Here is a 23,092-nt window from a genome sequence, read left to right on the forward strand (position 1 = left end):
TTACAATCCCACCAACAGTGTAAAAGTGTTCCTATTTCTCCACATCCTCTCCAACACCTGTTGTTTCCTGATTTTTTATTTATTCATTCATTGCCTGATGAACTCTTAGGTTGATTACGTGTCTTGGCTGTTGTGAATAATGAAGCAATAAATATGGAAGTGCAGATATATCTTAATCATTTCCACTGAGTATGTACCCAAAAGTGGAATTGCTGGATCATTTTGAAGTCAGATAGCATGATGTGTCTTTGTCATTTTTGCTCAAGATTGCTTTTGCTATTTGGGATGTTTTGTGGTTCTATATGAATTTTAGAATTTTTTTTCTATTTCTGTGAAGATTGTCATTGGCGTTTTGAGAGAGTTTACTTTGAATCTGTAGATCACTTTGGATAGTATGAACATTTTAGCATTATTAATTCTTTCATTACATGAATGCAGGCTATCTTTTCATTTATTTGTGTCTTCTTTAATTTCTTTAATCGGTGTTTTATACTTTTCATCTTAGAGATCTTTTACCTTCTTTGTTGAATTTATCCCTAGGTATTTTAGCATTTTTATAACTATTTTAAGAGGAATTGTTTACTTGATTTTTGTTTTTTCAGGTAGTTTGTGGTTGATGTATAGAAATGCTTTTGTATGTTTGTTGTGTATCCTACAACTTTACTGAATGTGATTATTAGTTCTGACAGTATTTTGGTACATTCTTCAGGGTTTTCTGCGTATGAGATCATGTTGTCTGCAAACAAGAACAGTTTAATTTCCACCTTTCCAATTTGGATGCCTTTTATTTCTTTCTCTTGCCTAATTGTTCTGGCTGGGTCTTCTAGACTATGATGAATAGAAAAGGTGAAAGTATACATCCTTGTCTTGTTCCAGATTTCAGAGGAAAAGCTTTCACTTTTTTCCCATTCAGAATGATAGCTTTAGATTTTTCATATATGGCCTTTATTGTGCTGAGCTGCATTCCTTCTATTCCCAATTTGTTGATAATTGTAACATGAAGGAATGTTGAATTTTGTCAAATGCATTTTCTGCATCTATTGAAATGATTATATGTTTTTTCCTGCATTTAATGTGATATATCACAGTTATTGATTTGTATATGTTGAACCATTCATATATCCATAGGACGAATCCACTTGATCCTGGTGAATTATCTTGTTAATGTGCTGGCTTTTTTTTTTTCTTTTTTACGACGGAGTCTCACTCTGTCACCTAGGCCGGGGTGCAGAGGTGCTCCACCTCCTGGATTCAAGCGATTCTCCTGCCTCAGCCTCCCGAGTAGTTGGGATTACAGGCGCCTACCACCATGCCTGGCTAATTTTTGTGTTTTTAGTAGAGAAGGGTTTCACCATGTTGGCCAGGGTGATCTTGAACTCCTGACTTCAAGTTATTTACTTGGCCTCCCAAAATTAATGTGCTATTGAATTTGGTTTGCTGGTATTTTGTTCAGGATTTTTCCATCGAGGTTCATCAGAGACATTGGCCTGTAGTTTTCTTATTTTTGTTGTGTCCTTGTTAGGTTTTGGTATCAGGGTATTGCTGATTTTGTAGAATGAGTTTAGAAGAATTCCTTCCTCTTTAATTTTTAAAAATAATTTGAGAAGAATTGGTATTAGTTTTGCTTTGAATATTTGGTAGCGCTGGGTGTGTGTTGGCTTACACCAGTACCCCAGCACTTTGGGAAGCTGAGGCAGAACTGCAAGAGGCCAGGAATTCGAGGTCAACCTGGGCAACATAGTAAGACCTTGTTTCTACCCAAAAAAAAAAAAATTAACTTGGTGTGCTGGTACACACCTGTAGTCTCAGCTACTTGGGAGGCCTCTTGGGAGGCTGAGGCAGGAAGATTGCTTGAGCTTAGGAGGTGGAGGCTGCAGTGAACTTTGATCATGCCACTGTACTGCAGCCTGGGCAACAGAGCAAGACCCTGTCTCTTTAAAAAAACAAAACAAAAATTTTGGTAGAATACAGCAGTGAAGCCATCAGGTCCTAGGCATTTTTTCTTTTTTCTTTGATGGGAGACTTTTTATCACCGATTTAATCTCTTTACTTATTGGTCTGTTCTAATTTTTTATATCTTCATAATTAAATTTTGGTAGATTATATGTATTCAGAAATTTATTTCTTCTAGATTTTCTAGTTTGTTGGTATATAATTGTTAATGAGAGTCTCTTATAATTCTTTGTATTTCTCTGGGACCAATTGTAGTGTCTCCTTTTTTATTTCTCACTTTTTTATTTGTATCTTCTCCTTTTTTTCTTAGTCTAGCTAAAGGTTTGTTGCTTTTGGTTATCTTTTCAAAAACCTAATTATTTGTTGTATTTATCTTTTGTACGGTTTTTAGGTCTCTATTTCATTTACTTCTTCTCTTTATTTTTTTCTGCTAATTTGGGGTTTGGCTTGTTCTTGTTTTTCTAGTCACTTGAGGTGCAACATTAGGTTTGTATCTTTCCTTTTTGGGGATTTATGTGTTAATTACTATAAACATCCCTCTTAGACCTGCTTTTGCTGTATCAGATAGGTTATGCTTTGTTTCCATTGGCATTGTTTCAAAAAATCTTTTTGTTTCTCTTTAATATTTTCATTGACCATGTTGTTTAATTTCCATGTACTTATAGAGTTTCTGATTTTCCTCTTATTATTGACTTCTAGTTTTATGCCATTGTGATCAGAAAAGATAATCTATGATTTTGAACTGAAATTTGTTAAGACTTATGTTGTGGCATAATATGCACTCTATCCTGAAGCATGTTTCATGTTCAGTTGAGAAGAATGTGTAATCTTCAGCTGCTGGATAGAATGTTCTGTAAATGTCTGTTAGGCCTATTTGGTCGAGAATACAGTTTAAACCTAATGTTTCTTTTTTGGTTTTCTGTCTGGATATTGTTTCTGTTGCTTAAGTGGGGTGCTGAAGTTTCCTACTAGGTAGAAGATCAGAAAAAATAACAATTACGTTCTCGGCTTAGTATCTGGGTGATGAAGTAATGTGTACAACAAACCCCCATGACACAACCTGCACATGTAACATACCTGCACATGTACCCCTGAACCTAAAATAAAAGTTAAAAAAAAAAAAAGTTGTCTACTGTGATTATTTTGTGCACTATCTTTCCCTTTAGATTTATTGATATTTGCTTATATCAGGTTATTTTAAACTAGTAACAACTTAACTTTGATTGCTAAAAATGTTTAATAAACACCTTGTACTTTAACTCCTCTTTTTCTCTCGTATTTTGAATTTTTTTGAGATAGTCTCTCTCTGTCACCCAGGCTGGCGTGCAGTGGCACAATCTCAGCTCACTGCAACCTCCACCTCCTGAGTTCAAGCAATTCTCATGCCTCAGCCACCCGCGTAGCTGGGATTACAGGGGTGTACCACCTTGCTCAGACAATTTTTGTATTTTTAGTAGAGACGGGGTTTCACCATGTTGCCCAGGCTGGTCTTGAACTCCTGACCTCGAGTGATCTGCCTGCGTTGGCCTCCCAAAGTGCTGGGATTACAGGCATGAGCCAAACTCGTCCAACCACATATTTTGAATTTTTGATGTTACAACTTAACAGCTTTTAAAACTGCATATCCCACTATCAGTTGTTGTAGTTATAATTATTTTTAATAGTTTTGTCTTTAATCTTCATATTAAAGATATACGAGGCTTATATACTATGCTTACAATAGGCCGAATACCCACTTCCCACTCATTTTTTCTACCATAGAAACTTGCATCCAGGGGACTTCTGCATATGCGTGCTTAGGGGAAGGGTGTTGCAGTCAAAGCACCATTTCCCTTACTATCTGGTATGGTTTGGCTCTGTGTCCCCCGCCTCAAACCTCATCTCCAGTTGTAATCCCCATAATCCCCACATGTTGAGGGAGGGATCTGGTGGGAGGTGATTGGATCATGGGGGTGGTTCCCCCCATGCTGTTCTCATGATAGTGAGTAAGTTCTTATGAATCTGATGGTTTTATAAGTGTTTGGCAGGTCCTCCTTCACTCTCTTTTTCTCCTTCTACCATGTGAAGAAGGTCATTACTTCCCCTTTGTGTTCCAGCGTGGTTGTAAGTTTTCCAAGGCCTCCCCAGTCATATGGAGCTGTGAGTCAATTAAACCTCTTTTCTTTATAAGTTGTCCAATCTTGTATATTTCTTTATAGCAGTGTGAAAATGGACTAATACACTGTTCCCAGATTTTTCTCAGCTCTGTGGTATAATGAGACATCATCCTGAGTTCCAAGAGATCCAGGGTAGTCGTCTTGCCACTGAGAAGTCACTAATTGAAACTCCATAGGGTATAGAGAACCAGACAAAAATTTCTACCCTTGCATTTTGCTAACATCACTCTGCCATGTTTTTTAAAGAAAAATGTTTTTAGAGTATATTTGTGTTCTTTGGTACTTTTGCTGCTGAGATACTTGGGATAACAAAGTAAAAAACCAAATAGTCTAGATTGTAACATACCACAGTGATTTGCAGCAAGAAGGATGTGCAGTAGAATTAAGCCAAGCTGGGCAAGTATGAACTTGGGACTATCACAAAACTTTTTCTCATTCTTTTCTCCTTCTTGAATTCTTCCCATATCAAGCATTTACAACCCACTATGTAGAGGTCCATACACCTTGGCTTATAGACTTCACTTGGTGGTAACTGTTGCCCACCTATTAACCAGAATTTTCATTTAAAAATCTCTGCATAAAAATTAGTAGGTATGCAGTGGAATTTTCAAACAAGGAAGAAGATTGGTTGGATGGATAGATGTTAGGTGACCACTGGGAAACTATGGTTTTAGAACGAGTAGCTAGTGGGTTGCAGGTGGCATGTATTTTAATACATGTATCAGAAAACTGAAAATTTATGAGCATTTTAGAAATTAGAGCTCTGTCAAAATAAGAGAAAAACAGATTTAATTTTATAAAAGCAGTACTAATGACTTTCCTTTATGAAGATGGCATATGATTTATGTATATATGAACAATTATATGTATCATTAAGTAGATCAGATAAATTTTTCGTTCTTTTAAGAATAATAGGTCAAGTGTGGTGGCTCATGCTTATAATCCCAGCACTTTGAGAAGCCAAGGCCAAAGGATCAGTTGAGCTCAGGAGTTCAAGACCACCAGCCTGGGCAACATAACAAAACCCTATCTCTACAAATAATAATAAAAAAAATTAGCAGGGCACAGTGGTGCATGCCTGTCATCCCAGCTAGTCAGGAAGCTGAGGTGCAAGAATTGCTTGAGCCTACGAGGTTGAGGCTGTAGTGAGCCATGATTCTGCCACTGCACTCCAGCCTAGGCAACAGAGCTAGACATTGTCTCAAAACCAAATAATAATTATATATATATATATATATATATTTTATCTAATGTGGGTTTTTGCTTTATGTAACAGTTGTCACCTACTCTAATATGAAAAGTGAAAGCCAGGTGTGGTGGTGCATACCTGTAGTCCCTGCTACTCAGGAGGTTGAGATGGGAGGATCACTTGAGGCCAGGAGTTTGAGGCTGAAGTATGCTATGATTGCTCCTGTGAATAGCCATTGTACTCTAGCCTGGGAAACACAGTGGCACCCTGTCTCCTAAAAAAAATTCTTTAAAAGCATGTTCACAAGTTCTTTAATACTTCTCCATTGAAAAGGTAGAACCTAATTTCCCCTCTCTTGAATATGGCCCAGACTTAGCGACTTGCTTCTAATAAGTAGAGTGTATGTAATGATGGTGTGCTATTTCTGAGGCTAGATCATTAAAGGCATAAATACTTCCATATGATTTTTTCTTGGGACACCCATAATGGGGAATTCAACTGCTATGTCTTGAGGATACGCAGTCAACCTATGAAGTGGTCCACATGGGCAGGAACATAAGCCTTCCAATGGCAACCAACACCAATATGCTGGCCATATGAGTGAGCCAGCCACAGTCAAATCATCAGATTACTGGAGCCCTGCCTTACTTAACCGACTACAACCTGATGAGACACCCCAAGAGAGAACTGTTCCACTAAGCTGCTCCTAAATTCCTGACCCACCAAAACTATGTGAGATAGTATTTCTTATTTATGGCCACCATGTTTTAAAGCAACAATGACTATTAAAATAATACAATAACTTTTAGACATTGTTTTTAATCCCTGTTTTCAGTAGTCTCTTTACCTTCCCACCCCAATTTATATTTCCTGTTTCTATTTGAACTTTTTTCTTTTTTGTTTTCATTTCTTTTATACATAGTTGTTTTGAGCTATAAGAATAATTTATGCCAAAAATTATTCAGCTAATATTTTACACCAGTATTGTAACCAGTACGCTGGTATAAAAGTAGAAAATAAACTACTATGGCTGTGTTTTGCTTCTTACAGATGGAAGGAAATGCCTAAAATTTAATTTTATATACCACAATGTGTTTTGAAAGTTTTGAATAATGCTTCTGGTTTTCAAAACCTCTTTTGATTTTTTTTTTGTCACAAACACGATACTCTTAAGTAAAATGGAGTGATCTATGATTAATATAAATAATGAAGATTGTGCAAGTTATTTTACTTAGTTGAAATAGCAAGGCCAGAATAATTTATTCATGTTTTCCAGAAGAATAACAAAATAGAATCAGTGGCAATACTAGTAAACATTAGTCTACATTTCTATTTATTTATTTATTAATTATTATTATTTTTTTAAATGGAGTTTCGCCTTTGTTGCCCAGGCTGGAGTGCAGTGGTACAATCTCAGCTCACTGCAACTTGCACCTCCCGGGTTCAAGTGGTTCTCCTGTCTCAGGCCTCCCGAGTAGCTGGGATTACAGGTGCCCGCCACCACACCCGGCTAATTCTTTGTATTTTTAGTAGAGACGGGGATTCATCATGTTGGCCAGGTTGGTCTCAAACTCCTGACCTCAGGTGATCCACCTGCCTCGGCCTCCCAGAGTGCAGGGATTGTAGGCGTGAGCCACTGCACCCAGCCAACGTTTCTATTTCTTTAACTTCATACCATTTGCTGTAGCTAGCTGGATCGTATTTCTTACATTTTACTTTATTTGTTTTATTTTTGAGATAGACTCATGCTCTGTCGCCCAGGCTGAAGCTCAGTGTCGTGATCTTGGCTCACTGCAAATTCTGCCTCCTGAGTTTGAGCAATCCTCCTGCCTCAGTCTCCTAAGTAGCTGGATTACAGGCTTCTGCCACCGTGCCCAACTAATTTTTTTTTTTTTTTGTATTTTTTTGTAGAGACAGTTTCACCCTGTTGACCAGGCTAGTATTAAACTCCTGACCTAAAGTGATCCACCCACCTAGGCCTCCCAAAGTGCTGGGATTACGGCCATGGGCCACTGTGCCCAGACAAATTTTACTTTCATAGTAACATTTTGCAAATGTAAAAATTTTATAATTTGATTAGTAATGTCATACTCTATCAAGGTGATGCTCTCTTAAAAGTTGTTGATGATAATATTAGATGAGAGGTGTATGTAGTTATGAAAGACCCTGAAATGATTGTTTTTTTATTTGTGTACAAAGTTTACTCACATTTCTATGTCTAGCCATAGCTATTCTAAGCTATAGCACAAAGAACTGTATTATGATAGTGAGACTATAAAAAGGTAAATTTAGAGAAAGCTTCCAGATCTGCTCTAGAATTTATTACCATCTGGTCTCTTTGGAGACTAGTATAATTATTCATGGGAATGTTTTCAACACAAAAAAGCATGGTTTGTGTATTGGCAGAAAGTAAAAAGTACCAGTGGTTTAAACCATATGTAGCTTTTTTAGAGTTAGGCAAGGGAAATGAACTGAAGACCTAATTGAGAGTCATCAGTAGTGATGCAATTTGTCTCAATTTTGTCAGAATCTGTTCATAATGAACAAAATATTGCACAACAAGAAAAACTGAAGGTATTAGAAATACAACTCCATTTGAAGAGTATTACTTTATTGTAATTTAACCAATGAAATGTAAGATGGTTTCAGCTAAGTATTTGTGTAAATCTGTGAAATAACATAAGGGATATATGTCAGATTTTGATGACTTTTAAAAATGAAAACACTCATGTTAAAATAATTTTAAGCTTGAACACTGGAAGAATGCCTTATTAAGGTTATTTTTCTTAAATTGAATATAATGTATTATTTTAGATCATTTTAGATGTGGCATGGACTTACTACTATTCGTCTTAAGAAGTAGAAATATTTTACAGTCTTTCTTAAGCTTACATTGATTTTATAGAAAAAGGAGTAAAAGCTAAATATCTTTTCACTTTCCATTCTAACAGTTACTTGGAGAGAGGTCTATAAAAATGAGATGACAAATCAAAAAATTGAAATCATCTATTTTTTCAGCTACTTTAAAAGAAAAATGCCTAGTGGGCTGGGAATACACAGGAAATTTAAATTTGTGATTGAGAATAAGAAATGCATTTGTGGTTTTAAAAAAGAAATACCAGCATGTCACATTAAAAATATGGCATCTACAGTATTGTACAGTTAAAAGGAAAATGTTTTACATTAGGGGGTATGTTGTACCTTAGAAAGCTAGTGCAGGGATACAAATGAGAAGTCTAACACCATAGACGGTATGAGCATTAATAATCCGGTCAGAGAGGAAGAATTTTGCTGCCTCCCATGTAACATAAAACAGATGTTCCATTCTATTAGAACCTTACTAAAATGAGAGTTTAGATCATCGGTCAATAGGAGAAACATGAACAATGGCAATTTAATAATTTTGAGGGTTTATCTTATTTGTGGGTTAATATCCATGGTGGGGAGTATAAAGGGATGCCTGCCAATTGTTGTTTTATTTTTGATATCTTGATTTAGAGAGCTGAAAGGCAGCAGTAAACTATACTAATTTTTAATTTATTGTTTTGCAAATTTTATCTGTTTTCTTTCTCAAAAACTATTGTAAGAAACAAAAGATTGGCCAGGCACGGTGGCTCGCGCCTGTAATCCCAGCACTTTGGGAGGCTAAGGTGGGAGGATCACGAGGTCAGGAGATCGAGACCATCCTGGCTAACACAATGAAACCCCGTCTCTACCAAAAATCCAAAAAAAAAAAAAAAAAAAATTAGACAGGCATGGCGGCGGGTGCCTGTAGTCCCAGCTACTTGGGAGGCTGAGGCAGGAGAATAGCATGAACCCAGGAGGCGGAGCTTGTGGTGAGCCTAGATCGCGCCACTGCTCTCCAGCCTGGGCGACAGAGCGAGACTCCATCTCAAAAAAAAAAGAAAAAAAAAAAAGAAAGAAAAGATTTAGAAATGATAAGTCTTGATTTAATGCTTGAATAGGTATTGAAGCATATCTGAAAGTATAATTAATTAAATGAATACTGTAAACATTAAGTAGTTGGCAACTGAAAGTAGACATATGCAGAAAGGGACACCAGGATGGTACCACAGGGTCCTGGATATATTTTTGGGTTTTTTTAGGGAAGATTTACTTTTTTCTAGAGAAGAAATTCTTTTAAAAAAACTTATTTATAAAAAAAAATACTTTTTTTCCAAAAAAGTATTTTTTCCCCTGTAAGTTATAATTTATCTATAAAAAAGTGATCTTTGTAGTGTATGTTTCTGCAAGTTATGACACATGCACACAATCTTGCTACCAGTATCAGAAGTAAGATAGAGAATAGTTTCATCACCCCAAAACTTTCCTTGTGTCCCCTTTGTAGTCTTCCTTTCCCCTACTTCAGCCCTTAGCAATCCCTGCTCTGTTTTTGTTGACAGAGACAATTCTCCTCACTTGCTTGTGAAGACTGTAAGGCTCTGATTTCCCTTTTTCCTGGGAGATTTCTTAGGATTATATGTGCAGCTGACAAACTTGAGACATGAGATAACATCTCTTCCCAGACAAAGAGCAAGCTTATTTACTGCTTGCTATAAAATTGGTGGATTCCCCAAGTTCAGTGCTTCTCATTTGCTGATGCAAACTCACTTCATGCATAGCATCCATCTGAGCATCCCCAAAGGACTTGGAATGAGGGGAACTGATGCAAAAATGCTGATGTTCTTCTGCTTTGTCATAAGTAATGAAGTATTTTTTCTTTGAGGGGTCTTGTGTCTTCTGCCTACATCCATGAATTAGTTAAGAGCCTTTTGTGTTAGCTTTATTAAATAGGGTAAAATCAAATCCCATTCTCCATAATTTTCTGTTTGTATAGTTTTACCTTTTCCAGTGACTTGTATTGAGGTTCCTGCTGCTAGTCAACAACCTATGAGTAATTTTTTAGGTCCAATCATAAAGCATTTAGAGAGGTTTTCCTGGCAGGCTTCATAGGGGGAAGACTGGTCTCCAGAGCAGACTTGGTGCAAAACCTTTATAGTCTCTGAGGGGAATTGCAGTCAAGGATCCAGTCATCCTCTTACACATATCTGCATTCCTAGCCTAGGTGCCATCATTCAGAGGCCTCTTTATGTGGTTCTTTTGGGGAAGCTTTCCTTAAGTGTCTCTGTCAAGACTTCATTGGGGAAAAGAGGCAAGACACCAACTCTTTCTCTACTATGACTTGCACTTTCCTGTTTCTAACCCTTCCCTCTCTAGCCTTCACTGGACTCCTGGGTCTGTAAAACTACTAGAGTCTTTTGTTGGGGGTTCCCTTTGGCAGTGAGGCAGCCCTCACATCTGTGCTGGTCTACCTGCCCTGTGGACCAATGTGCCATGCCACAGGGGAAAATGGAATGGGGGGTAACTGGCACTTTCTCCAGTTTAGCCTCTTATACTATCACAGTAAGTGATTACAGACCTATTCTTTGTTTTATTTTATTTATTTTTTTGGTTTGTTGCCATTGGCTGTGCCAGAACATGGCAGCCCAGCTTTCTCCAGCTCTCCTGAGGTACTGATACACACAAATGGAATCATGTTGTGCATAGCCTTTGAATCTGACTTTATTTGATATAAGTTAATCTTAGATTCATCCATTTTGCTTTGTCAGTTTTTTTTTTTTTTTTGAGACGGAGTCTCGCTCTGTCACCCAGGCCGGAGTGCAGTGGCCGGATCTCAGCTCACTGCAAGCTCTGCCTCCCGGGTTTACGCCATTCTCCTGCCTCAGCCTCTCGAGTAGCTGGGACTACAGGTTTTTTGTATTTTTTTTAGTAGAGACAGGGTTTCACCGTGTTAGCCAGGATGGTCTCGATCTCCTGACCTCGTGATCCGCCCATCTCAGCCTCCCAAAGTGCTGGGATTACAGGCTTGAGCCACCGCGCCCGGCCTGCTTTGTCAATAGTTTTTAAATTTTAATGGCTGAGTAGTTTTCTGTCATTGTGATGTACTACACCTTGTATCTCTGTCCACTCTAGAGGAATATTTGAATTGTTTCTGGTGATTATGAATAAAGCTGCTAAAAATATTTATACATTTTTGTGTTAACATAAATTTTCATTTTACTAGATGTATTGCTAAACTCCTTTTCAAAGTATCTGTGCCATTTCACATTCCCACTAGTAATATATGAGAAGTCTAGTCGTCCCACATCCTTTCAGCACTTGATATTGTCAATTTTTATTACTATATCAATTATGAGGGGGAGAGGAGTATCTCATTGTTTGTTTCTACTTCCCTAATTATGTGAGCACGTTTTTATATGCTTATTTGCTATCTGTATATGTTCTTTAAAGAAATATCTCTTCAAACTGTTTGCCTTTTTAAAAAAAAAAATTGTGTTTATTTTTGTTACAGGGTTTTGAGAATTCTTTATCTGTTCTGCAGACAAGACTTTTATCAGATGTGTTATTTGCAAATATTTTCTCCTAGTGAGTGGCTTGTGTTTTCATTTTCCTAACAATGTCTTTCAGTGAGCAGAAGTTCTTACAAATGTTTTAAAAATGGATTATGCTTTTGTGTCATGTAAGAGCTCTTTGCTTAATCCAGGGTCAGAAAGATTTTCTCCTATATTTTCTACTAGAAATTTCATAGTTTTACTTTTTACATGTAGATCTCTGATCCATTTTGAGTTAATTTTTGTGTATATTGAGTGAGGTCTGTAACAGAGTCTTTGGTTATTGTTCTTTGCTTTGGCATATGGATATCCAATTGATCCATTACTCTTTCCCAAAGTCTATTTAAATCTCTTTAATTGCCTTTGTACTTTTTTGAAAATCAATTGTGTGGTTGTGTATCTATATTCCATATTCTCTTTCATTGATATATGTCTCTTCTTTGTCCAGTATCATACTTCTCTGATTACTGTAGCTTAATGTGTTTGGTTTTTTTGTTTTGCTGTCTAATCATGGAAGTTGAAATTATTGCATTTTACAGGTCGATATTTTTTGTAGTCGTAGACATCTGTAATTTTGCACTGTTAATTTTAATGTAATGGACATATTAGAAATTAGGTTTTCAATATGCAGGGGAAATGCTTTTAATTTATAATTGAAGAGAGTTATGAAATAATAATAAATAGTAAATAGAGAAAGGAAAGTACAGTCATCCCTTGGTACCCATAAGGGATTGGTTCTAGGACCCTCTGTGGATACCAAATCCATGGATACTCAAGTCCCTTAAATGGCATAATATTTGCACATAACCTATGCATATCCTCCCATATACTTTAATCCCTAGATTACTTATAATACCTAATACACTGTAAATGCTAAGTAAATACTTGTTATACTATATTTTTTAGGGAATAATGACAAGAAAAAAGTCTGTACATGTTCAGTACAGACTCAGCAACTATCCGTTTCCCCCACTTCCAAGTATTTTTGATCTGCTGTTGGTTGGTCTGCAGATGCAGAACCCATGGATATGGTGGGCCTACTATATATATGTCTTATTTATTGTCACTACCTTTTGCTTCCAAGTATTTTTTATTTTTAATGAGAGTTATTTTATTGTGGTGGGTGGTTTAACATACATAAGTTTTCCCAGCAGCAGAACCTGAAGCAAGGATTTTAGAACAATGCCTACTTTGGAGATGTATGTAACAGGCAAGAACTGATGCAAGGAAAGCAAGGCAGCTAATGAAGACTTACTAACTAAACTACCACAATAGGTTGCTGGAGCTTTATCTTGTGGGATAATTCTGGGAAAGTCAGTGTCAAATTTAGTTTCGGAATTAACTCACCTGAAGTGTGAGAGAGTGAGTGTATTTCCTGTTACTGGTTGTGGACTGCCATACAGAGGACGGTGCACCCGCCTGGTGCTATGGTGGGCATAGTAGCATTCAGCCATTCCGAGGAAAGCCCTGAGGCATACAGAGGAAGATACTGGCTGTTGGAAGTAATTTGGAGTGGTGGGAAAGGGTTAGGTCCAAAGGATATTGCAGGGGCACTGACATTATTTGACTCATGCCTTGTGAATTTTAAGTGCCTTTCCTGGGTTATCAAAGTGAATAGCTTTAATCAAATCATCTCTATAATGACATTTCTAAGTAAATTAAATTTTCTATACTTACACTCCTCTACTTTTTATTATTACAGCTGGCTTCATTCGCTTTTTGTATATTAATCTGTGTTGTCCTACTATTAGCTAGAAGAGCTTACTAACTGTGAACTTGAAGATATTATTGTATATTCCCTCTTCAGATGATTTTTTTTTTTTTTTTGAGTTGGAGTCTTGTCACCCAGGCTGGAGTACAATGATGTAATCTCTGCTCACCACAGCCTCTGCCTCCCGGGTTCAAGGGATTGTCGTGCCTCAGCCTCCCGAGTAGCTGGGATTATAGGTGCCTGCCACCACGCTGGGCTGCAAATGTATTTAAGAATCTTAAATGAGCCATGATTGCACCGCTACACTCCAGTCTGGGTGACAGAGCGAGACCCTGGCTTCAAGGGGTCCTCCTGCCTCAGCTTCCTAAAGTGCTGGGATTACAGGCATGAGCCACTGCCCCGGCCTAAATTCCTTTTCTAGCCTTTATACAGAATTTCTAGGATAACAACAGCAACAACAACAATGAAAACTTAAATGATAAAAGTGAATATGTAATAGCAAGTAAGCCATGTAAAATATTTTCAATATTCTTAGCCATTAGAGAAGTGCAAATTAAAACTACAAGATACCGCTGCATACATATGTGGATAGTGAAAGTAAAAAATGGTGAGAATACAGAATGAATGGATTTCTCATCTGTTGCTGATAAGAAAATGACACAGCCACTCTGGAAAACAGTTTGGCATTTTTTTATAAAATTAAAGATAAATATTCCATATGACTCAGCAATCATATTCCTGAGTATTTAACATAGAGAAATGGAAATTTATGTATATGTAAAAACTTGCTACACAAATATTTATATCAACTTAATTTGTAATTGCCTCAAACTGGAAACAATCCAGATAACCTTCAACAGGTGAATAAACAAACTGTGAGGTATCTATCCAATGGAATGCTAAGCTTTATAAAGGAATAAATTACTGGTACAGTCAGCAGTTTCCATAGATCTTAAGGGCATCACACTAAGTTAAAAAAAAGCTAAACTCAAAATGTTACATACTGTATGATTCCAATTATATAGTATTACTTAAATGAAAAAAAAATTAGTTTTGGAAAATTGACCTGTTGTTTCAGGAGTTAGAGATAATGTGGGAGAAGGGGATAGGTATGACTATAAGGGAGTTGCAGGAGAGGGCTTCTTTGTGTTGGTGGAATAGTTCTGTCTTAATTGTGCTGGTGAGTACATGAATCTTTACAGCTGATAAGATTTTACAGAATAGTACACACACACTAAGAAGAATGCATGTAATGTCTACTTTGGGGAGTTTTTTTTTTTTTAATTTCTTTTAAGAGACAGTGTCTTGTTCCATTTCCCAGGCTGGAGTGCAGTGGCACAGTCATAGCTCACTGTAGCCTCAAATACCTGGGCTCAAAGGATTCTCCTGCTTCAGCTTCCCAAGTAGCTAGGACTATAGATGCATGCAACCATGCCTGACTAATTTTTTTATTTTTATTTTTTGTAGAGATGGGGGCCTGGCCATGTTGCCCAGGCTGGTCTCAATCTCCTGTCTTTAAGCAGTCCTGCCTTGGCCTTCTGAAGTGCTAGGATTACAGGGGTGAGCCACTGCCCTGGCCTAAATTCCTTTTTTTTGCCTCTTCACAGAATTTCTAGGATAACCAATATAAGTAAAGTAGATTTTTTTTCAAAATGATCCACTTTATACACTAAGTTAGAAGACAGTCTTGATTTCTTCAAAATTCTTTGCTATAAAGTGAAATGTTTGGTGATCATATATCTCGTTGACATAAACATACAGATTCCTCTGCATATAACATTCTTTTCCTTCACTTTACCAATTTGTGCCCATTTCACATATCTCAACTTATATGTCTCTTTTTCATGGTCATCTTACCTCTGACATACCTCTTTCACCCACCAAATCTGTGTTTGGTGTCATTTCTATGATGGTCCCATACAAAAGTGGACTCATTTTACAGATGCAAAAAGTGTTGAATAATGAACAAGTTAATGGCCCAATTGAAACTGTGGTGTTGGACATAAAACTTTAGAATCAATCCTAAATCTTAAGTGTGCAAATAAATTATTCAAAACATGAAATTACCCAACCTATTCTAGTGATATTTAACAGAGATATGTTTGTAACTGGTGGAAGAAGAATCACTCCCTAGGTACAAGATCAATTGCTGTTCATTTTATTCACCTGAAGATAAATCACTTTCACAGATTTTGCAGACTACTTCTTTTCCTGAAAAAAAAATGAGTTATTAAAGTGGAGGTTTCTTTACTATATCAACACTGGCTTACTCTTTTCTTTATAATACTTCTATATTGAAAGAAGCCAGAGGCCAAAAGTAGTCTTGTCTGTGCTGCTCTTTATTTCATTGTTGTTTTTAAACCAGATGATGAAATTCCCTTCCATTTTGAAGGGCCATTTTTCATGTACATAGGAGGGAATTTAAACTATTTGAGTTAATATTAATGTATTCTGTTACTATAAATTGGTTTTAGTTTGATTTTAAAATAGCACATTAATTTACATTTATTTAATTTTATTAAATATTCCACTCTGATTAGGGTAAGGAAAAGGTGTGAAATTCCAGTTACAAATCTAAAGAACTGTGTTTATTGTTTCATTGTGTGTCTGCATTTAGTATTGTTTATATGAGAAAAAGTCAGTTGTTTCCTTACATTCCCATATAATTTTTGAGTAGTATGACAATCTTGATTTATATACCTGATGACTTTTAATTTTTAAAATGTTGTCTAAACCAGGTTTCAGGTGATATATCTTGCTTCCTAACTTGACAACTCTGAATATTACTATTCAAACTTGTAAGCAAGTAGAAATTAAAATGAAGCCATACATAGCATTTGCTTTGATTAAAAAGAATAGAAACCTAGATTGTTTTGGAAAATTCAGTGTATATTTCAGTGTGTGTATATTATGTGTTTATATATTGACAGATCTGGGCATCAGAATAGAGTCAAGAAATAACGTAAATAGAAATTCAGTAAGAACACATGTGAAACTGGAAACCAGTGGAGGAAAACTGAGGAATTGCTATTTGTGAGAGACTTGTTTTTCATTCAGTGTACTTTTTTTTTTTAACTGTTTTAATTATCTGTATAGCATGCTGCGTATTACCAATTTTAAATACTTGATTTTGAAAGATTAAAATGGCTGGCAAATTTATTGCCCATTTGCAAGTACATTTATATCAGGAATAGTACAATATATAGAATGTTATTGGACCATTGGAACGTTGTCTCTAACATACTTTTTTAAAAACCTCATAAAATATTAAAATACTTCTTAATGATTTCAATATTAACTATTCATTAGACATCTATCATTATCCTTTATGTCAGAAACAGAGTGAAATTTTATTATTAGCTTGATTGAAGAACACTTGTTCTCATTTCATTGTGCTACAGTTACATTCAAAGTTAAAGTTATTTTTCTTCTCCTTAATAGTATACTATAACAAGTATATTCAAAGTGGTGCTCTAGATTTGTTTCCTTCACATTTAGACTTGCATTTTTACAATGTTTATACTAAAGTTTATTACACTTGCTATAGTATATCTGTGTGGTGGCTTACCCCTGTAATCCCAGCACTTAAGTAGGCCCAGGTGGGTGGATCATGAGGTCAGGAATTTGAGACCAGCCTGGCCAACATGGTGAAACCCCGTCTCTACTAAAAATACAAAAAAAAAAAAAAAAAAAAATTAGCTGGGCGTGGTAGTGGGCACCTGTAATCCCAGCTACTCAGGAGGCTGGGGCAGGACAATCGCTTGAACCCAGGAAGGCAGAGGTTGCAGTGAGCCGAGATTGTGCCACTCTACTCCAGCCTGGGCAACAAGAGCGAGACTCTGTCTCAAAAAAAAAAAAAAAAAAAAAGGATTTTTGCAATCATTAACTTACTTCTTGCTGTCTGTTTTTGTTTTCTTTTGCTGTCCTTCTTAACTTCTTCAAAGATTTCTAATATGTTTATACCTCCTTAATCCTAAATCCACTGTATGTTGGCTCTCATGGTAGTTTTCTATTTCATGTACTTGCTTGTATAATACAAATCCCTGTTCTTGGTATTTTGTGTATTTATTTATTTGGCTGCCATTGTATTGAAAATTGTCTTGACAATTCATTTACGAACATCCTTAGTACAGCAATACGTAATTCAAAACCAGCATGCTCAAATTTGTACTATTCTGGTTAATTATTGCTATGTGTGTATTTTCAGATTTTTTAAGACTTAGAGAATAGTAAATCATATACTTAGTACAAATGATATCACTTCTTGGTACCTTTCTGTGAGTCTTTCTTCCCATCAGGAAATTAAATTGTTCTTTGTTTTCATGGTACTTTAAAAAAAAAAAAAAGCTTTATTGAGATAAATCAAATTTAGAGCATTTTCATCACCTCAAAAAGAGCCCCATATACATTAGCTATCACCCACTCAATTCTCCCTCCTTGACTGTTTTTGGTCCATTGCAATTCCAAGTGAATTTTAGAGTCAGTTTGTCAGTTTACACAATGAGTATAGCTTGGATTCTGATAGGGATTGTGTTGAATCTCTACATCCATAATGGGTAATATTGCCAATCTTAATAAAATTTTCCATGAATGTGGGACGTTTTTCCATTTATTTAGATCACCTTTAATTTGTTGCAACAATGTTTTGTAGTTTTCAGAGTATAAATTTTACACTGTAAAGAAAACTTATTCCCAAATATTACTTTATTTTTGATGCTATTGTAAGTGGAATTATTTTCTTAATTTTATGTTCAGATTATTCGTTGCAGATGGCTTAAAGATACAATTGTGTGTGGTTTTTGTTGTTGTTGTTTTGTTTTTGAGACAGGCTCATGCTCTGTTTTGAGACAGTGCAGTGGCACAAACATGGCTCACTGCAGCCACGACCTCCTGGGCTCACCTGATTTTCCTGCCTCAGCCTCCCAAGTAGCTGAGACCACCAGACACGTGCCACAATGCCTGGCTAATTTTTAATTTTTTTTGTAGAGACAGAGTCTTGCCATGTTGCCCAGGCTGGTCTCAAACTCTTGGACTCAAGCAAATCCTCTGGCCTTAGCCTCCCAAAGTTTTAGGATTATAGGCATGAGCCACTGTGCCTGGCCCAGTTGTGTGTGTGTATGTGTGCGTGTGTGTGTGTGTGTGTGTTAATATTGATCTTGTATCCTGCAGCCTTTCTGAACTTTTTTAGCTGTAATATTTTTTAGTAGGTTCTTTACGGTTTTCTATGTACAAAACCATGTCATCTGTGAATATAGTTTTGTTTTCTTCTTTCTTTCTAATTTGGAAACGTTTAACTTTTTTTCCCTTTCCTTAATTGCTGTGACCAGTACTTGTAGTGTATCAGTGAACAGAAGTGACAAGAAGAGATGTCCCTAGTCTTATTTCTCATAGAGGGGGAAAATATCTAATCATTCACCATTAAGTTTGATGTTTCTCTGCAGTTTTCTTAGATGCCCTTTATCAGATTGAGGAAGGTACCTTCTATTTCTAGTTTTTTTAGTGTTTTTATCTTGAAACAGTACAGTTAACCCTTGCACAACATGGGGATTGTGGGTGCTGACCCACTGCATAGTCTAAAATCCATGTATAACTTTTGAGTCTCCCAAAACTTGTCAACTAATAGCCTACTGTTAACCAGAAGCCTTACCAGTAACATAAAGTCAATTACCACATATTTTATATATGTATCATATAAAGAATACGTTATTAAGACAATCATGAGAGAAAATATATGTACTCTTTATTAAGTGGAAATATTTCATGATAAAAGTCATCATTGTCTTCATGTTGGGTAGGCTGAGGAGGCAGAGGAGGAGTTGGTTTTGCTGTCTCAAGGGTGGCAGATGTGGAAGAAAATACTGGTGTAAGTGGATTTGTGAAGTTCAAACCAGTGTTGTTCAAGAGTCAATTGTAGTGGATTTTGCCAAATGCTTTTGATTTGCTTGTTTTTTGAGATGGAGTTTTGCTCTTGCTGCCCAGGTTAGAGTGCAATGGCATAATCTTGGCTCACTGCAACTTCTGCCTCCCAGGTTCAAGCAATTCTCCTGCCTTAGCCTCCCTAGTAGCTGGGATTTCAGGTGTCCAGCACCACGCCTAACTAATTTTTGTATTTTTAGTAGATACAGGGTTTCAACATGTTGGCCAGGCTGGTCTCGAACTTCTTACCTCTTGTGATCCACCCGAACTCCTGACCTCTTGTGATCCACCTGCCTCAGCCTCCCAAAGTGTGAGATTACAGGCGTGGGCCACCATGCCTGGCTGCCAGATGCTTTTTCTATGTCTGTTGAGATGATCATGTAATTTTGTTTTCTATTCTATTGATATGATGCATTGAATTAATTGATTTTTGGATCTTAAACCAACCTTGTATTCCTGAGACAAACTGCACTTGGTTATGTTATATATAATTTTTAAATGTTACTGGATTTGTTTTGCTAGTATTTTGTTGAGGATTTTTGCATCATTCTCATGAGTATTGGTCTGTAGTTTTATTTTCTTGTGACTTTGTCTGATTTTAGAGTATCATAGTAATACTGGCCTCATAATATGAATTGAAAGATGTCTTCCCTCTTCTAATTTTTGGAAGAGTTTGTGGAGAATTGGTATTTTTTTTTTAAAAGAAGCAGCAATTGTTTATTTTTCTAATCTAGTGACCATGCTGCTGAATCTTAAGGCCTCAACAAATGTTGCATCTTACTATTTCATTGAACAATAAGACCTTCTATTCTGATTATTCCTGGTAAATAGGAATAATCACTGGTTTCTCCAGTGGTTTCCATTTGCCAAAAGCTCATGACAGATGGCTTAACAAGGTGGCTACTCCTTTCAGGGGATTGTATCAGATGCATACTGATTTCCAGTACAGCAGCTGTTGGCAATCTAGTACTTCTCTATCATGGTTGGCCAAGGAGTCCTGCTTTGGCTGCCAGAGCTTCATTCTGCTAAATATGATATTCCTGAAGTCTCATGGATATTCTTTTTGTCATTTAAAAATATTTCCATAAAGTGTTTTGAACAGCTGGTCTCTTCAGGTTTTACATCTCTTGTGCAGTCTTAACACAGTCCAAAAAGCAGATTTCTTTAAGTTTATTGTCAGTCCCAAGAAATTCCTTAAACTGTTTGATCAGGTTCTGGTATTTGTGCACCCATATTCTTTTGGTACATTTATTAGTCACCTTTTCTGATGCATGAGTTTCCTTTCTGTTCTGGTAAAGTAGTGTTCCAACCTTTGTTTGAATGTCTTCAGTGAGATGTGATTTCTTAAGCACAGGCTCTCACATCTGACATCAGTACAAGGCTGTAGGCCTACACTGCCGGTCGAGTCTGAGGATGGAGGATCAGGATCAGGGCAAGTGTTGCAGCCGCTTTATCTAATTCTTCTTTAAACGTTCATTAGAATTCAACAGTGAAGTCATTTGGGGCTAGGCTTTTCTTTGTGGGTAGTTTCTTGATTACTAATTTAATCTCTTGTTATATAGGTCTGTTCAAGTTACCTATTTTTTCTTGAATTTTTTAGTCATTTGTGCCTAAGTATTTGTCCATTTCATCTAATAAATAATCTAATTTGTTTAATGGCTATTCTTTCTGACATTAATAAAACCACTTTATCTTTCTTGTCGGTGTTGTTTGCATAATCGGCCTTTTTTTTTTTTTTTTTTCCCGAATAGGGTCTTGCTTTGTTGCCCAGGCTGAAGTGCACTGGCAAGCAGAGGTTACCACTCACTGGAACCTCTGATTCCCAGGCTTAAGTGATCCTCCCACCTCAGTCTCTTGAGTAGCTGGGATTACAGGTGCATACTGTCATGCTGGGCTAATTTTTAAATTTTTGCAGAGACAAGGTCTCATTATATTGTCCAGGCTGATCTTGAACACCTGGCTCAAAGTTAAACCCCTGCCTTGGCCTCTCAAATTGTTGGGTTTACAGGTGCGAGCCACCACATCCAGCCTGCATGATATATTTTTCCACCCTTGTACTTTCAATCTGTTAGTAACTTTGTATCTACAGTGTGTCCTCTGTTGACTCACATAATTGTCTTTTATGTATAATTATTAGAACTATTGATAAGAAAATGTGAAAGTATAGTCCCATTATCTTATTTGAGTGGAATCAATAGACTATTTCACTATTTCATAAAATGTATTCTAGTTTGTATATTAGAATAGTTTGTTTTTCATGGCTTTCGAGAAAAACATTTGAGTGAGCTTACATTTCATTGCATTTAAAATTTCTGGTTTTTTTTTTTTTTTTTGGAGACGCAGTCTCTCTCTGTTGCCCAGGCTGAAGTGCAATGGTGTGATCTTGGCTCACTGCAACTTCTACCTCCCAGGTTCAAACGATTCTTGTGCCTCAGCCCCTGGAATAACTGGGACTACAGGTGCATGCCATGACCTAGCTAATTTTGTATTTTTAGTAGAGATGGGGTTTCGCCCTGTTGGGCAAGCTGGTCTCAAACTCCTGACCTCAGGTGATCTACCTGATTTAGCCTCCCAAAGTGCTGGAAGCACCTGTCCAAAATTTCTGTTTTTTAATGAATCCAAAGTTCATATATGTATATTTTTCCCAATGCCATGGTACATATCATCACCAAAAAAAGTAGTGATTTTGCTTCAGTGGACACTGAATTTTAATATTATTGATAGAATGCCTATATCGATCAGGGTTTTACACTTATCTTACAGTGTACTTACAATGTATGTAGGCCTCATCCTTTGTAATTAATTAATTAGCTTGTAATTAATGTAAACTAATCTAAATTTTCATATTTTCAGTTTTAACAGTTGAACTTTTGAGTTAAATTTCTTATATTTTGATTTTTTTCTACAAAAATATTTTAAAACTGGAAAGAGAACACTAGAATCAATTAAATGCAAGATTGAAAGGGTTTCATAATGTGAAAAAGCAATCTTGTTTTTGAAATGTTCAGTTTACCGTAAGGATCGAGCCCCTCTGCAGCTACCAATTTGGGAAATACCTGAGGTTTTTTTCCCCTTGCACTTAAAGGCTGTTTTAGCCCTGAAGCTGGCTAGTTAAGGACACAGACTTTGGAGTGCCACGACACTTCCATAACAGGAGTGAACTGAAGAAGAGAAGCAGTGGAGTCAGGAACCTCACAAAGTAAAGACAACCAGGGAAGAGAAAAACCATTTATTTTCAATACTTAAGATGGCCAAGCCTGTAATAGGAGGCCAAGGCAGGTGGATCATGAGGTTAGGAGATTGAGACCATCCTGGGTAGCACAGTGAAACCCCACCTCTACTAAAAATACAAAAAATTAGCCAGGCGTGGTGGGCACCTGTAGTCCCAGCTACTCGGGAGGCTGAGGCAGGAGCTTGCAGTGAGCTGAGATCACGCCACTGTACTCCAGCCTGGGTGACAGAGTCTCAAAAAAAAGATGGCTGAATAGGAAGAGCTGTGGTCTGCAGCTCCCAGCAAGACCAACACAGAAGGTGGGTGTTTTCTGCATTTCCAACTAAGATACCCAGTTCATCTCACTGGGACTAGTCAGGCAGTGGTTGCAGCCCACAGAGGTTGAGCAGAAGCAGGGTGGGGCATCACCTCACCTGGGAGGTGCAAGGAGTTGGGGGACCTCCTTCCCCCAGCCGAGGGAAGCCATGAGGGACTGTGCTATCCGACCCAGATACTATGCTTTTCCTATGGTTTTTGCAATCCGCAGATCAGGAGATTCCCTCG

At 36.9% G+C, this 23,092-nt stretch overlaps 1 protein-coding gene and 1 pseudogene across 3 annotated transcripts in view; one reads left to right on the top strand and one right to left on the bottom strand.

Annotated features, from left to right (window-relative positions):
• The window catches only part of ADK (adenosine kinase), a 591,886-nt gene that overhangs the window by 170,359 nt on the left and 398,435 nt on the right, over positions 1-23,092 (top strand). The window lies entirely within an intron of this gene.
• On the bottom strand, positions 20,295-20,550 carry LOC111537832 (annotated as a pseudogene).

This window comes from Piliocolobus tephrosceles, chromosome 9, assembly GCF_002776525.5.
Source record: "Piliocolobus tephrosceles isolate RC106 chromosome 9, ASM277652v3, whole genome shotgun sequence".
Lineage (NCBI taxonomy): Eukaryota > Metazoa > Chordata > Mammalia > Primates > Cercopithecidae > Piliocolobus > Piliocolobus tephrosceles.